The sequence below is a fragment of the Mya arenaria genome, chromosome 15, assembly GCF_026914265.1.
Source record: "Mya arenaria isolate MELC-2E11 chromosome 15, ASM2691426v1".
Taxonomy (NCBI): Eukaryota; Metazoa; Mollusca; class Bivalvia; order Myida; family Myidae; genus Mya; species Mya arenaria.
Genome location: NC_069136.1, coordinates 39015786 through 39033266, shown reverse-complemented (window position 1 = coordinate 39033266; position 17481 = coordinate 39015786). Strand labels below are relative to the sequence as shown.

The following is a 17481-nucleotide window of genomic DNA, read 5'->3' as shown; positions in this document are numbered from 1 at the left end:
GTCAAGAATATGTCACAAAATACAAGTGAGAAACTACAAAGTAACATGAACTGCAAACAAATGACTGACACCATGAAATTACACATTAACTGTGAATGTGTATAATTAAAATACACTTCTCCATAAAATTCAAATGAGAAATTACTGTTTGAATAAAACAATCGGCAACTCTAAAAATCTATTTGTGACAAAAATTATTATGACATAATGTCACCACTACTGAGAACATTGTATCAGTGTTGTACATGACATACCCATTTTGTTATATTGTTGTTCGAGCGTATGTCAACACATATCTTCTATTTTTCATTTACAATGCAGTAGACCTTGGTACCAGTTTTAGTTGTGACAAAATATAAATTCATTGTGGTCATTGTGTCAAAACTGTTTGAAAATAAAGTTAATTTATTGAAATTATTACCGTATTGTATAGAAACAATCGACAAATTCTTATCCTGGTAAACTTTCTGCAAATCAACTGAAATTATATTTATTAACCTAGATGATAAACAGTGCAAGCGAAAATAAAGTGCTTGGACAAGCCTTTTCAGCCATTTTGAAGTTTCCAAGGCCTTTTACTCTGACACGCAAAAATGAACTCTGAGCAACTTTTGATAAAAAGGCTGGGTCATGTAACACTCGAAATGTGCTTATGATCCCATTGGCTGTTAAAAATATGCTCTTCAAAACCTCCGGAAATCTAAAAATGATTGAATCTAATTTTTAACAATGTAGAATAGTAACGATGACTTCATCATGATGAAATAATAGATACATACTAAGAATAAAGCCTTAAGCCAGAGAAAAAATATTTTAGATTCTCATCCCAGCCCGCCCGTCAAATAAAAAAATAAACATGCCATTCAGCCCCATTTTTCTTCTTCAAAATACGGATGAGTATCAAAACATATTTTCCTCTGGCCTTTTGCTGCAATCCACTGTAAGATATAAATTAACCTCATATGCAGTGAACCATTGGCTTACAGAGACATGCTTGGACACCTTGACACTATGTACAAGATGTACTAGCACTTTGAACACTTATTATTGTTTCAGTGTGCAATCTGTCGTTATCCAACTGTGTAATGTGTTTTTTATTTAATTCCACTTCAGAGAATTCAAACACTTGTGGCTTTTGATTGAATTAATACAGTCTATCATCTTCAGTTCCCGTCTCATAGTAATGTTGAACACTTCGACATTTTCTTAGGAGTTGGCCTTGCTCCTCTGTTAAACGCTGAAAGTTCCTGGCTGAAATGCAAGAGAGGATTTAAGCTGGACAAAAGATAAAGGTTAAATAACATGAATAAATCACCAAGCCAGGAATATCGTTACACTTTAAATCATATATATAACTACCAATGTTATGAGCAACAGAAGAGTTCGAAGATATGTGCAAACTGGTTTGAGGAAATTAGAACTAGAGCTTGAAACTCTAAATGATCATGTGAATGTTGGTCTCACCATTCCACAAGTGGATTAAAAAATCACAAAATCGGCAAAAATGTATAACATTTCATGATTGCAACATCATTTGTGAGATATAAAATATTTGCCTCATGTACACAACTTTAAGTTGTATACAAGCATTCAGAGGTAGAATTTTAACAAACAGCAACACACCAATTTTAGAAAGCTTTTTGCATACTTTAGGAGGTAAAAAAACTCATAGAGACTTGTCTTTAGAAAGCCTTTAAAACAAATATGATTGCATTTGAGCTGTGTTGTCTAAACAATGGTCAATCTCAGGATTAATACAATTATGGAAAACAAGTATCAAATTTGTCCAAGATTTTGTCAAGGAAAACATTATGACCAGATTTATCAAGACAGTGCCAAAATGGTCTATTGAGTATAACAGGGCTTTTTTAAGTGACCTAACAAGTTAGTTTTTCGACAAAAGATGACCCAGTGCACACTGAGGTGCTTCATTTCAACACCCACATTTCATCAGTAACTGGAAGCATACTTTGTCTATATAACAGACAGCAACATTGCTGCAAATCTATTGGATCATAAATAAAACTCTTATTTTTAAGCGAACACTTTTAATGAGAAACAAGATAAGTCTACATCTGCAAGCAACATACAAACATGAATTTACCTTCAGGCAGCCCTTCAGCATGTTCAGAGATGACAGTGGATGGGGCAACTGTACCATTGTTCCCTGTAGCATCTGAAACACACAGTTAAGTTGAATGTTAACTGCTACAATATTATGAAAGCTTACTGGTATTCAGGTACAAAATTAACACATGCAATTATTAACTTACTGGATACATAAATTATAAATGTTACAAAAATTATTAGATCTAAATGTATTAATCAAGAAGTGTTGTCATTTTGGGCAACAATAAATCAAGGTGAACAAACATCTGCGGTTAAACTTCAACACACACAATTCATTACACACTTTTAGCATACATCATGAGGTACTATAGTCAATGCATGTCTAGGTGCAACAGGAAAAAGTATGTACCTATTTACAGATAAAATGCTCAATTAAGCCTGCAGTTTACCAAGATAAGCATGGTCCACTTCTGATCTTCTGTTGATGCACCAAGAGCATCTTGAGATGTTTCTGGGATCTCTGTTGTTTCTGCAACTGTATAATCGTCTTAACAGCATCTGAAATGCATTGAAAGTGTTTCAAACTGCAACATTCTCGGTTCAGTCTATATTATATACCTGTGTTATAGAGGGTTGGGTTAAAGTCATGGGCAAACAGAACTGTAATAGCATTAAATAGTCATTCTAAAAAACTGGCGCCAGTTTTCTAGTAATTTTGGAAATCTCTCTCTATATATAAATATTGTTGAATAATGAAAACCATATTTCCAAACAACATTATGATGCAGAATACCATAAAAAGTTAAATTACAAGTGCAGAGCTCCTGATAATTCTGTAGGGTTAATGGTACTGTTTGCTGACCATTTTGGACCAAGCATATTGTTCACTTGTGGTTGAAATTAGCACAAGCCTACAAGCGCCGCACTCGTAAAATACGTTCCGGGCTGGCTTAGATCCTGGGTTTTATACAGCAGGGCTTGTTTAAAATTGTATTGCCAAGCAGAAGTATAAGAATTCTGGTTTCCTCATTCAAAAGACAAGGTTTTAATGCAAAAAGTTATTTTACTCTACTGGTGTTTGGGTGTAAAAGATATTAAAATACAAGGAATAATAATGTGCATACTTTGTGTTGTTTGTTTTTTATTTCTTTATTTTAACTTGTATTTAGGAGGGAAAATTCAAGAATGTATTTATGGCATTATACAATTAAAAAAAATCAACTTTGTCAACTCCTGGTTGTGAAAGAAATGGGAAATATGAATTTTGTTGCTCCCGCTCCTTGCTTCAACTTTTCTTGGTCACAATCGAACAAATAAACAAATATTTGGTGTGGCCTAAAGTTCATACATTACCCATAAAAGTACAGTGCATTTATTCCTGAAATTGTTTGAGCTCATAAATGCCTTACTTTTGCTTCTTCCTTCCTGCTTGAATGCAATATGTCTCTCGCAGAGAATATATCCTCCAAATATTTTCCGCAGATGCCTCTCACTCTGATCAACCATAATACTGTAGCTGCTCCTGGGTCAAATCTTGAACATTGCTGCAAAAAAACATGTACAAAAATAGAAAAACATGTCCTGCAAACAATTGCTTAAGATTACTAAGTATGCTTACGGTACATAACATTGTTTTATATACCGGATAGGTAAAGTTTAGCACAAGTCACCTATAGCTGATGTAGAAGTGTTTCACAACTCCATGGAAAGGTGTCTGTTGTAGCCCTTTCCATTGGCGAAGCAGTCACCAATGTTTTTATTGTTTATAGTAGTACATGAAAGAAACTAACATTATTCATAATATGTGCACTGAACACATCCTTAATCAATAAAATGAAATGACAAAACAAGATTCCTTGAGAGCAAGGTTAATTATCTAGTCTATGTGCAGGTATCTCACACAAACAGTTGTGGGTTCATTCTGTATCAGGGATACATGTAATGATGTATGTCTTTCTGACAAGCTTTTAAAACAGACACATTCAGGTTTGACCGGTGAAGGAAACAAGACCTTTCCGGTTACCTTATACATTTAATCTCGATCTTGAATTCCATTATTTTTTCTCCATGGTCATTTCACTTTTACAGAATCAACTTCATCATTCTCTTCAGATATTGCCTGGTTTTCATTCCCTTTGTTCATTATGAAATGATTATCAATGTTTCAACCAAGAAAATATGCTAATATTTTAACAAGAGGGCCATGATTGCCCAAAGAGTTGTGACTTTATTTGAAGATTTTTCACTCCCCCGCTGACCAGGCACCATGGTGATATTTTCTTTGAAAAACAGACATGCTAAAACTGATAGGATTGTATGTACACCAACATATGTCAGATGTCCTAAAATCAATTTTAAGTTACATACAAACATTCTGAGGTACAAGTTGAACACACAACAAGTGAGCAATACACAAATCTTGAGAAGCTTTTAGCATACTTTGTGAGGTAATCAAACCGCAGTATAACTGATGGTATTTTAAAATTTATAACATTTTGTAAGGAACACACACACACACAAACAAACACACACATTCCGAGGTATATCTTAATAAGCATTGTGTCTACTTTATGAGGTACCTTTTGACAGAAAAAGTCTTTAAGTTATGAATGATGTTCGAATTTAACTTCTCGGAGCAACTCGCAAAATGACAAATCAACTTGCAATTTTATTATTTGCTTTATTCCTTATAATATTGTCTAATTAAAGTAGAAATTAACACCTAAGACATATTATGAATATTAAAAAGTATCAATCTTGAGTGATTCGACTACTAGAACTTGTTGATGGCTTATTCTATTTGGGGGGTATGGAAAGACTCGTCTGATGCTGGCAGCTTTTTGATAACAAAGCTGTCCAATAATTTGACATTGGTCACTTTGTATATTTACTCTCGCATTGTTCACTTTGTATATTTACTCTCGCCATCGGGTAATTTAATACCCATTCGACAAGCACGCTACAGATTTCATTAAGTCTATAAGTATTAAAAACAATAAAATAATAAATTTAAAATAAAAAAGCAACAGTAAATGGAGCTTGGATACATGGACCATGAAATATATCGATCAACGAAGTCTATTCATTTTGACAGTTGGGCGGAAATGTATTCAAAGGATGATGGGGTTTACATATAGTGCGCAAAATCGCTAAATTTAGCCAATGATTGAGCTAGGTGGTTACGTCATTCGTATTTACTTTGTATTATGCACGCCTCGGAGCATCCCGGAAAGATTCGAGATAAAACTCGGCCTTTTCCGTATTTGTTCTATTTTTGAAAACTTACTAGAGCGTGACTCAGTACTGTCTTCTTTATACCGGTAGTGTAAACATGTCACTTATAGGCTGTTTACACTCGACTTCATAGCGGAATTAAGTTCATGTTTATTCTACTTGCCTTTTAACATTTTGTGGTCTAGAAAAAGCCACTCGCAGAATTTTGCGAGCTTGAATAAAAGTCACTCGCAATTTCCAAATGTCGCTCGCATTTTGCGAGTATGCGAGTCTAAATTCGAACCCTGCATCAACAGACTGTGATCACCAGCGACAAATAATTACTCAAAGAAAGTTGGTTTCGTATTCAATTTACCTTGAGGTGGCCCTTCAGCATGTTCAGAGACAACTGTGGATGGTAAACTATCCCTCTGATTTCTACAGCATCTGAAACACAAATTTAAATTGAATGTAAACTGTTACAAACTCATTAAAGCTTAAAACTTCACAAAAATATACTGGTATTCAGGTATAAACAAGAGCTGTCACAGTATGTGACGAATGCCCCCGAATGTGACATTGACCTACGAACAAGGTCAGTACATGAAAAGTTGATCTTGCCTTTACGTGTCAAATACATATGGCAAGTTATTTTAAATTGCCTCTGAACATAAAAAAATACCACCCATACTTGACAACCTACACTGTTATGTCCTTATATTCAGAATTCCCTTGTGAATAAACACTTGTGTATCTTTCACCTTAGAGGTAGGGACACGGGTCTTGCACACGACACGTCGTCTTCGTATGTGGAACACATGTAGCAAGTGATTTTAAAATCTGTCCATACAAGGGAAAGTAACAGCCCTGACACGACAACCTATACTCTATGTCCTTATATGCAGCACTCCATTGTGAATAAACACTAAGTGTGACCTTGACCTTTAAGGTAGGGACACGGGTCTTGCACGCGACACGTCGTCTTGGTATGTGGAACACATGTGGCAAGTGATTTTAAAATCTGTCCATACAAGAGAAAGTTACAGCCCGAACACGACAACCTATACTCTATGTCCTTATATGCAGCACTCCATCGTGAATAAACACTAAGTGTGACCTTGACCTTTGAGGTAGGGACACGAGTCTTGCACGCCACACGTCGTCTTGGTATGTGGAACACATGTGGCAAGTTATTTTAAAATCTGTCCATACAAGGGAAAGTTACGGAGACGGACGGACAGACAGACTGACGGTGCAATTTAATATGCCTACCTGGGGGGGGGGGATGAAAATAACACATGCAATTATAAACTAACTAGATGCTTACATCAGTGTATGATCACTAAATAACAAACATACAATATCTGGATGTATAAATCAACAACTGTTTGTTGTTCTGAGAAATAATGTCCCTGAGGTGACACCAAATAAGTGAAAAAATAACCCAGACTCTATGAATCTAATAATTTAAGAATAAGTTTTACTAAATAAAGCTTAAAAAACATTCTGAGGTTTAACTTCAACACACACATTTCATTACAAACTTTTAGTATACATCATGAGGTACTTTAAAGACTGTGCTGGTCTAGGTGCAACAGAAAAAAGAATGTACCTGTTTCAGTCATAAGCTCAATTAATGTCAGGATGGCTCAGAGGTAGAGTGTCCTCCTCACAACCAAGAGGTGAGCACTAGGTTTGATTCCCGCTCAGAAAATGTTCTAGTTTCCACTCATATGTACACTGTCTTAGTACTGAATTTGACTAAGAAAACCGACTGGAGTGTGTTTAAAATAAGCTGTTAGCTTTACACAATCAGGCTTAAATAAAGTAGTATAAACTAATGAGCACTCAAGTTTACCATGATAAGCATGTTCCAAGACTTCTGCTGATTCACCGAGGGCATCTTCAGATGTTTCTGTGACCTCTGTAGTATCTGCAGCTGTATGACCATCTTTAACAGCATCTGAAATGTATCAAAATTCTATACCACGCGCACATCTGCCATGTCACAATGCTGTGAGATAGTAAAGTATTTGTCTTATGTTCACAAACATAGGTTTCAGGAGATGTAAGTTTAGTTTTTAAGTTACCATACAAGCACTCAGAGCTACAATTTTGACAAACAGTAACACACCATTAGTTTAAAGCTGTTGGCATATTCTGTGAGGTAATAAAACATAGAAATATGTCTTTTGAAAACTTTCAAATGAAGTATGATTGAATTACATCTGTATGGTTTAAACATCTGCCAATCTGATGATCAATTCAATTATGTTAAACAAGTATAAGAGTTGTCCAAGAATTTGTACAGGGAAGCAATCTCACCATGTTTAAGAAAGGTAAAAAAAAATGGTTAAGACGGTATAAATAGGCTATTTCTTATGTGACCTAACAATTAAGTTTTCCGACACAAGATGACCCAATTCACACAGAGGTTCTTCATTTCAACACACACATTTCACCAATATTTTTACGCATACTTTGTCCAAATACATGTTAAAGAGTATAATAAGCCTGATTTTAATAGATGACAAGATATCTAACATTTGTAAGCAACACACACACACACACACACACACACACACACACACACACACACACACACACATATTCCATGTTCATCTTTACAAGCATTATGTCTACTTTATGAGGTACCTCATCACAGAAAAATAGTCTTAAGTAATTAACATCAACAGATTGTGGTCACCAGTGAGAAATAACTATGTAAAGAAACTTGGTTTTTGTATTCAATTTACCTTGAGGCGGCCCTTCAGCATGTTCAGAGACAACTGTGGATGGGGCAACTGTCCAACTGTTCCCTACAGCATCTGAAACACACAGTTGAGTTGATTGTATTCTGTTACAAACTCATTAAAGCTAAAAGCTTCACACATATATACTGGTATTCAGGTACAAAAATAACACAAGCAATTATTAACTAACTAGATGCTTACATCGCCAAATTACGAACATACAAGATCTAGATGTATAAATCAACATGTGTTTGTCATTCCGAGAAACAATGTCCCCCAAGGTGACACCCAATTAGTGATTAAATAACCCAGACTGAATAAATCTGTTGATTGAGAACAAGCATAAGTTTTACTGAATTAAGCTTAACAAACTTTCTGAGGTTTGACTCCAACACACACACAATTCATTACAAACTTTAGGCATACATCAATTGGTACTTTAGAGTCGATGCTTGTCTAGATGCAACAGAAACATGTATGTACCTGTTTCAGATCATAAACACAATTAATGTAAGGATGGCTCAGAGTTATAGTGTCCGCCTCGCAGCCAAGAGGTGCTAGGTTTGATCCCCAGTGAGGAAAATGTTCTAGTTTCCTCTCATATTTACACTCAGTACTGGTGAGTTTGACCAAGAAAACCGACTGGAGTGTGTTTAAAATAAGCTGTTAGCTTTTACACAATCAGGCTTAAATCAATTAGTATGAACTAAATAGCACTCAAGTTTACCATGATAAGCATGTTCCAAGACTTCTGCTGATTCACCGAGGGCATCTTCAGATGTTTCTGTGACCTCTGTAGTATCTGCAGCTGTATGACCATCTTTAACAGCATCTGAAATGTATCAAAATTCTATACCATGCGCACATCTGCCATGTCACAATGCCATGAGAAGTATTTGTCTTATGTTCAAAGACAGGGTTTCAGGAGTTGCAAGGTCATTTTAAAATTTTAAAAAGTTATATACAGTCATTTATCACACAGCAACACACCATTATTTAAAAACTTTTGGCATACTTTGTGAGGTAATAAAACATAGACAAGTGTGACCTGGATCTTTTACAAAGGGAAACAGGTCTTAAAGGCTGTCTTTATGTGGTTTACAGATGTGCAAAGTTATTTTAAAATCTGTCCAAACATCAAAAGGTTACAGCCTGGATATGACCACCTATACTCAATGTATGTATATTGAACAATCTATAATGATCAAACACAAAGTGTGACTTTGACCCTGGAGGTAAGAACACAAACCTTGCACGTAACACATGCCTAAAGTATACTAAACATGTGTGCCAAATAATTTCAAAATTTCCATACATGTGGAAGATACAGTTCGGACATGAACAGATATACTCTATGTCATTAAACGCAGCATTCCATAGAAATCAAACCATAAGTGTGACCTTTGAGGAAGGGACACGGGTCCTGCAAGTGGAATGTCATCTTTGTATGCAAAACAGCAAATTACTTTGAGAACTGTCTATACATGAAGAGGATACAGTCCGGGTTATATAGTGTAATTTTGACCTTGGAGGTAAGGACATTGGCCTTGCACACAACATGACGTCTTTGTATGCATAACACATTTGCAAAAGTATTTTAAAATCAGTCCATAGATGACTTCATAACAGTCCAGACACAACTGGGAGGGACAAAGGACACACGGATGATTTTAATTAGCCCAATTGGGATTTATAATCATTTATGAGATATCATAAAAGTATCTGTCTTCAGCACACAACCATGTATATCAAGCGCCATAAAATCATTTTACAATTTTAAATTATGACAAACCTTCTGAGGTACAATTCTAACACACTTAGGATAAATGAGCTGGAGGTAATTTTACATAATGATGAACTGCAGTATAGATGATTGTGTGGTCTTGACAAAGGCCAATCACATAATGAATTAATTATGGAAAAAACTAGGGATGCAAACGAATATTCGAATATTCGATCAAAAGAATGGTATTCGAATATTAAAATCGGTATTCGAATATTCGTTTATTTTTTACTTTTTTTCTAAATGTTGTTCCATCTTGAACATTTATTTAACATTTATATTTAAAGATTAAAACGCTCTAATTTACCCTCGTTTCGTCAATACACCCACGCATGTCACCAATTATCGAGGCGCGAGCATCTAGACAATACACAATGGCGCGTCAAGTGTCAATTAAGGCCCATCATCATGGCGAAATAAACAAATAATTTTACGTGTGCCGTCCCCTGCCAATTAGCGGCAATGAAATAAATAAAGTTGAAAGGGGATTGGAACCTATTTTAAACGATGCCAATTAAGGGTTCGTCATGTCAGCAATAACACAAAATATTTCTTTTGTATGTCAATTAAACTGAGCAATGTAGCTAAAATCGCACTGAATATAATGCGCATAAAATTTGATGTCCATCATTCCTTGTGAATAAGCTCTCTCGAACTGTTCGGAAATAAATATAACAAATACACGTAAACAAAATAATCGACAAAATGCCTGCTTCATCTGAAGTTTGGAATTATTTCACACGGTCTGTAGACAAGAAAACAGTGTCGTGCAAGTTGTGCAGTGTTAGTCTTACGTACTTGGGAACTACCACAAATCTATGGAATCATGTGAAAGGAAAACATCCTAGTGCAAAAACAAGTAACAAACGAAAGACGGGTACAAAATAATAACAAGTCGACGGAAACCAGACCGTTTGCAACGGTGAAGAGGCCATGACCTTGACTTTTGATATATCGACGTAGTTTTTGTAATGAAACAATATGACATACTAGTATAATTCTAGATAACATATGCAAAGTTATTTTGAAATTGCACAATAAAGCCACTACACGTATTACAGACGACGTCATACAATCCGACATCAATAAAATTATTCGGCAAATGTCATACTGGAAGTCATTATTTGGAACGCAAATGATCGATGCAATATAGAAGTTTTTAGACAATCTTGCCTGTGATCGAATATTCCATCAAAAGAATTACCGAATATTCGAATATCAATTTTGCCATTCGTTTGCATCCCTAGAAAAAACTATTCATTTCAACAGTTTTAAGATTCCCACAAACGTTCTGATGAACAACTTTTAAACACAAAATTCTAACAAACAAAAAAAACAAGACACAGACTGAAAAAGTAAAAAAACTATTGAGATTTTTTTTATTACTTTGTGGATTTTACGGCAATAGTAGGACAGGGCTTTCCGTAATCTTGTTCAAATGGAGAACAAAATTATGAATATTCAAATGGTGGGGCGGAAAATTAAGTCATATAACTTTTAGATGAAGTTGGAAAACAAAATAATGTAAGGCAAATACAGTGTACATGAAATGAGTCAGAGAACATGACATTGCCAGGCTTTTATATATCATATGTCATGTGTAAATTCGAACTACGACAGAAAAAAATTGTCTCTCTGTATTTAATAATACAAAAAGAATTGTTTGCTTTAATTTTTTTAAGGCAATATGATTTTTTTTTTATTAAACATTAAATCCCATGTACACGCTTCTTAGAAACAGTAAGTACCAATTGTTTTAATAATCAATATTTTTGAACGCTAAAAGACTTTTCATGTACACTGAATATGTAGTTCTCACTTTTGCATATTCAAAAAAACCATGCAAATAACAAAAACAATTAACAAGGAACATCTCGATATTACTGAATTGTTCAAAAACCACAGGCTTGACATCATTTTTCTGCAAAATATGGTATACAAGTTTGTAAATGCAGAGACATTGATGTCAACATTATGATTCAACTTACTATCATAAAGTTGCCGATAGTTGTCCGGATTCAAGTTAAGTCCATTTGAATGAAATAGTTTTGATTGTGTGCACCTTGCTAATAAAACAATCTCATTTACAAGGAATTCAATTATTGATTAAGTCATGTCTGTATCTACACCATAGGCTATGTAATAAATTATAACATACATTTCAATCAAGACAAAATAGTAGTATATCCGTAAGTTTTTATAGGTTTTAAAGGGAATAATTCATAAAAACAAGCAATGAAAGAAATAATTCAACACTTAACGAAACTAGAGGTTGAGGTTGTATGATGGTCTATTATTAAAATTTGTGATGTCATAAAGCTCACACCAAATTGGGGTATCAATAGGGGAAATCAATAATACAAATTTTACCCAAGTGAGAAGCAATACCCGTCAGACTTTATTTAACATCCAACAGAGTTTGAGTACAATGCATTCAGTATTTTGACTTCAATTAAAAAGAAGAGAAAATTAAAACATTTTATTTCTTACCTTTCGCTTTCTCCAAGGTACATCAGCAACACCATAATCGTACCTCAATTCAGTGTCTTTGCTGATCATTTCAGTTGCATACAGACAGAGTCTTGGTTGATGTCTGTCATCAACAACTTTAACCATTTTGCAATTAGGCTTTGTGTATCGGTCCAAGTCGTTGACCATTCATGCCAGACACGTGTCTTTTGAGGCATCGATGCTATTAAAACAATTGAAACATAACATTACTACAAAGAAAGGAAATGTATTATGACAAATGTCCCTATGTGTTTAATGTCCCTATGTGTTTAATGTCCCTATGTGTTTAATGTCCCTATGTGTTTAATGTTCCTATGTGTTTTTTTCACCACTTTGGGTGTCATTAGATTTTTTTTTATTTTGTGAACAACAATGCTTCAGTTTAAAATATTGAAACCAAGAAAACTATTGACTTTGATAATGTTTTTTTGTTTGGAGAATGCACCCAACATTGCTTAATATTGTTTTCTTAATATAAACCACACATATTTTCCAGTCATGGGGAAAATGTATGTTTTTTGCACTGGGAATAGCGCTGAATTTTAACCCAAAATTACCGCCCAGACACGACAAGATATTATGTCAATGCATAGTTTTACAAAACAAAACTTAACTGTAACCATGTAATCTGAGAGAGAGTTTTGGTACGACCACAAGGCCATCACACTATCCAGACTTTATCAATGGACAAAAAGACAAGCTAAAAAAGTAGTGTATAAAAGAAAATAAATAGCAATTTATTACTACAAAAATTATAGCTTACACAAAAACTATATATACATACCAGTATTCCTTGTTGTTATGTCTGAAATGGTATTTGAACATTTCATCACCATCAGACTGCTGTTTACATAGTTCTCCTCTGTACTCGAGAATAAACTGCCCCTTCAAGAGCTCTTGCCTAGCAAACACTCCATTACCTGGAACCAGTAAATAGTGTTTTAGCCAGGAATTAAAAAGGGCAGGGTGGGCCCAAAACATGGTGCTTTCTTAAATGGGAAAACAATGCATTGTATTGATATCAAAGTACATGCATGTTCATGCACACATTGTAGTAATATCCCGACCGATTGCTCTTAATTCTTCTTTCTTGTTCATTTTCACTTCAGACACTTTCTTTACCATCTCGGGTTGTTATCACCAGGGCTCTCACAAGGCTGAATTTTTGGGGAGAAGTCACTTCTCCCACCAGTCAAATTAGGGAGAAGTGGGGGGACTTTAAGGAGAAGAGATACTTATCGTAAAATATGAGATAAATATTGTGCCATGCCACCAAATTTTAAATTCACATTTACTTTGATTGCTTTTTCTAGATGGAATGTTAAAAAAGTGTTCTTTTTTGGCCTATCAAAAGTGTACTTGTCTAGAGTCTCCTTTTTGCAATGTATAGTTTACCTCCAAAAAAAAAATTGACAGCAAAAAAAATTGACAGCAAAAAAAAACAAATAAAGGGCAATATTTATATACCACAAATATGCTGCTAATGTATCACGACAAAATCATACCTATGTATTGATCGATATACTGCATATAGCACAAATTCAGCTCAATTTCAGCCGTGTTTGTCTGAAGGTAGTTTTGGTGGCTTTTTTTCTGCAAGGGCGTTGATTCTGGCCAAAAACATCTGCAATTGCAATAAAATGAGGCTGGAACAATGACAACATATCAACAACAGTCTGATGTAAACAGCCACTATTCAATCCACTTACTTCTCGCGCCAGTTAATGACATGACCATCTGGGTTTACACAAATGACATGCTTAATCAATGCTGTGTATCAAAGTGTTTCATCTAGGCTTTTTAGCATAGCTCCCAATACTGCCCTGTGTGATTGGTGCTTTATGAGCAGACAATGTGTTTGCATAATTAGACCCAAGCTTATCTCATTATCAAATAAGTAAGTCATAATGAATCAATGTAGTCTAAATAATTTCGTGAATCTACTTTCCCCATAAATATATTAACTAGATGTTGTCAAAACAGCATGCATTTAAAAAAAAAACGGGCAAAAGTTACTAATGAATGTTTTCTGAAGTCAGTCTGTGAAATAGCATTTTTAACCAAAGGCCACTTGGACAAAATCCATATATCATAAGGCCTGAAAGTTCCAAAAGAAATGAGGAGTACATGGATGTGTACTGAGTCCTATCTCGATCTGCTATTACTGTGGCAGTCATTGAAATTAGACTTTCGGATGAACAAGCCCGAATTCTTATACTATTGCATGGAATCATGTTTTTGAACAAGCCCTGCTATATAAAATTCAGAATTTGAGCAAGCCTGGAAGACATTTTACCAGTGCAGGGCTTGCGGGCTTGTGCTAATTTCGACCACTGCTGTGGAAAATATGAAAAAGAAACACATGCTCTCATTGTACACTTAGTATGTAACCTTCGTTAAATAAAGTTGTTATTATTATTATTCTTCCGATATTTCGACATCTTCTGAAATGGATGGGTCTTTTTACAATCAATAATAGGATCGTTTTTTTTGAAAATAAACAATTGTGTTACAGCCATTTAAATTTCAAAGATTAACAGAAAGACAAATTTGAAAACATGGTTTGGCAGCCTTTTAACATCTTACTTTTTCTTTCACATTACGATAAAGATCGGTGAAAGCTTATAGTTTCCATTTAACTGTATTAGTATTATGCAATAATATAATAATATACTTATATTCTATATTTCACACCTGAATTCATCCTTTTTAAAAGGAAAGGCAATAAATTTAATCAGATCAGATAGATATGCAATAGAACTTTAATAAATCGTACTCCAACAATGACTGTAAAAATGACTTCTGACTTAAACAACATGCACATGTTGCCGCACATTTAAGACCATGATTTAGGAAATAAATTGATATTAATTTTTGTTTTACTCAAATCTGGGGCATTTATTCTGTTGATGTTCGTGTTGTCAATGTATATATATACAAATCATACTGCATCGATTGTGGCTGCACATGCAGATTCTTGCCTAGTCTAAAATAATAGACATGTTATATGGGATTCTTCCGATCCATAACTTGTATACGGGTTTGTGCAAAAACAGGGGGGTTTTGAAAAATATTGAAATTGTATTTAGAGAAGCATTTTAGGTTTGAAATAGATAATAAAGGTTTATATTCATATTTTACTGTGCAAGTGCAAAGATATTTTGCACAAAACAAGCATTAGATGCATTAAAACAAAGGATTTACCTTTCCAACAAAACGAAACTTGACCGACACAGACAACAATTGTACCAAGCTTAAAACTTGACCATCTTCGGCAAGCTTCGAGAAAGACCTCTTATATACAATCGTTACAACTCGGCCATGGCTGAAGTGTTCCAATTGTTGTTAAACTGTGAACCGCAGCCTTTTTTTTGTGTACGGAACTATTATTTAAGTAACATTATCTGGTAATATTTCTTGTTTTTAAGATATTTTATAGATGCAATCGGAATAACTACCCACATTCGATACAAAATAACTTGTGCGTGAATGATTTGCCATATCAAAAATCGTAAAATATATCTGTCAATGTATAATTATAGTGGTCAATATAAGCACAAGCCCTGAAGCCCTGCACTGGTAAAATGTCTTTCGGGCTTGCTCAAATTCTGAATTTTAAATAGCAGTGCTTGTTAAAAAAATTGATGCCAAGCAAACCTATAAGAATTCAAAAGTATAATTTTCACGACTGCTAATTCTTGCATACTGGTAAACCACAAAATGTCAGTTCTTGAGTTCTAACTGCATGATCAGGCACCTCGCATCTGTTGCATGTTTTCGATATTGAGAGAGCCAGTTTTCACACACTATTATCTCCTTTAACCACCACATAAGCACGTACTAAACACCGTTAATAACCTTACTATAAAGTGTATATACTGGGCGAGTACCTAAATCGGAACAGTACCTAAATATGGAACACCCATTATAAAAGTGTTTTTCCGATCGGGATCAGGTTATTTACGATTTTAATTAATAAAGACGCTTGCTTCAGATACATGTTCCAAAGGACACATTTATCCGGTCAGTATTTCAAAAACTGCGATCATTTAAAGTTTTTCATGTTCAAATGTCAATACATGGCACGCGGGGGAAAGACTTCATGCTTGCCATAATCACAGCATACTGGTACAGCCTGTATTTTACTGAAATCATCAAATTTTACTGACAAAAATGACAAAAAAAGACAAGCTGTAAATAACATAAATTATTAATTTACTTAAACAAAATAATGAGCAATAATTTTAAAAGAATAAATGAAAATGAATAACAAATTAAAACTGTTCCATATTTAGGTACTCCGAGGACGAAAATGGCAGTCCTTGATTGTGCGGTTAATAAAGTACTTTTCATGCAGATTGGCAGTATCTTGAAAAATGCCATTTATATCAACCAATTCAATTGGTCTTGAATCCTAGTATGCTGATGAAAGTTTTTGTACTTGTACACGAACTTGTAGTGCAAGTCTAACTAAAAATATTTCACAAATATTGCCGAAAGTGTTCCGATTTAGGTACTCACCCAGTATATGATATATCATTATACAGTACAGGTATGTGCCATGTGTAGTCATTCTAAAATGACTAATGCCATGTGCTGTGGTACGAAACAGTCTTAAAACAATGGTACAGAACGATGTTGAAGTGTTCTCCGACATCCATTACTTTCCATAAAAAGGTATTACAATAGAATTGATACGTACACACTTCAAAATCCAACCAATTTGCAAAAATCCTACAGCAGAAAAACTGTCCGCCATCATTAGAATCGATAATACACAACTTACCTCGGCAAGCCGCCATGTTGTTCCCACACCACGTGAGGTGTCGATGGTAGTGCGCATGCCCAATGCGCGAATTTAACAGGTGCCCGCGGGGGCGGACAAGGCATGCGCAGCGAAACGGAGAGCCAATGCGCATGCCCGACTTTAAACTTTTTCCACGCCCTGTTTTCGTATGTCAATGTGTGCAAGCACACTCAAACACACGACACACTATACAACGTTATTTAGAGGTAATCTTCATATTTAACCAGGAGAGTCTGGTGAACATTATAACGCTGTTCAGAGGTTTAAACTTCCGAGGTAACGGGACAATTAACCTCGGAAGTAAATTGTGCCTCGGAAGGTTGCTGTGTACTCATATGATTAAC

General features: G+C 34.8%; 3 long non-coding RNA genes across 5 annotated transcripts; all 3 read right to left on the bottom strand.

Annotated features, from left to right (window-relative positions):
- Window positions 1-435: 435 nt before the first annotated feature.
- On the bottom strand, window positions 436-2578 carry LOC128218898 (uncharacterized). Its single transcript, XR_008258499.1, has 3 exons — window positions 2520-2578; window positions 2105-2176; window positions 436-1251 (listed from the first exon to the last, which is right to left on the bottom strand). It is a non-coding gene; the product is annotated as an uncharacterized LOC128218898 (long non-coding RNA).
- Window position 2579: 1 nt separating this feature from the next.
- LOC128218896 (uncharacterized) lies at window positions 2580-12482 on the bottom strand. 3 transcript variants are annotated; one of them, XR_008258496.1, is made up of 5 exons: window positions 12310-12482; window positions 8764-8868; window positions 8040-8111; window positions 3480-3614; window positions 2580-2628 (listed from the first exon to the last, which is right to left on the bottom strand). It is a non-coding gene; the product is annotated as an uncharacterized LOC128218896 (long non-coding RNA). The 3 variants fall into 3 exon arrangements; XR_008258497.1 differs by having other exon boundaries at window positions 2591-2688; XR_008258495.1 differs by lacking the exons at window positions 2580-2628; window positions 3480-3614 and adding exons at window positions 5668-5730; window positions 7142-7246.
- On the bottom strand, window positions 12481-13913 carry LOC128218897 (uncharacterized). The gene is made up of 3 exons (XR_008258498.1): window positions 13836-13913; window positions 13115-13250; window positions 12481-12511 (listed from the first exon to the last, which is right to left on the bottom strand). It is a non-coding gene; the product is annotated as an uncharacterized LOC128218897 (long non-coding RNA).
- Between the last annotated feature and the right edge of the window lie 3568 nt (window positions 13914-17481).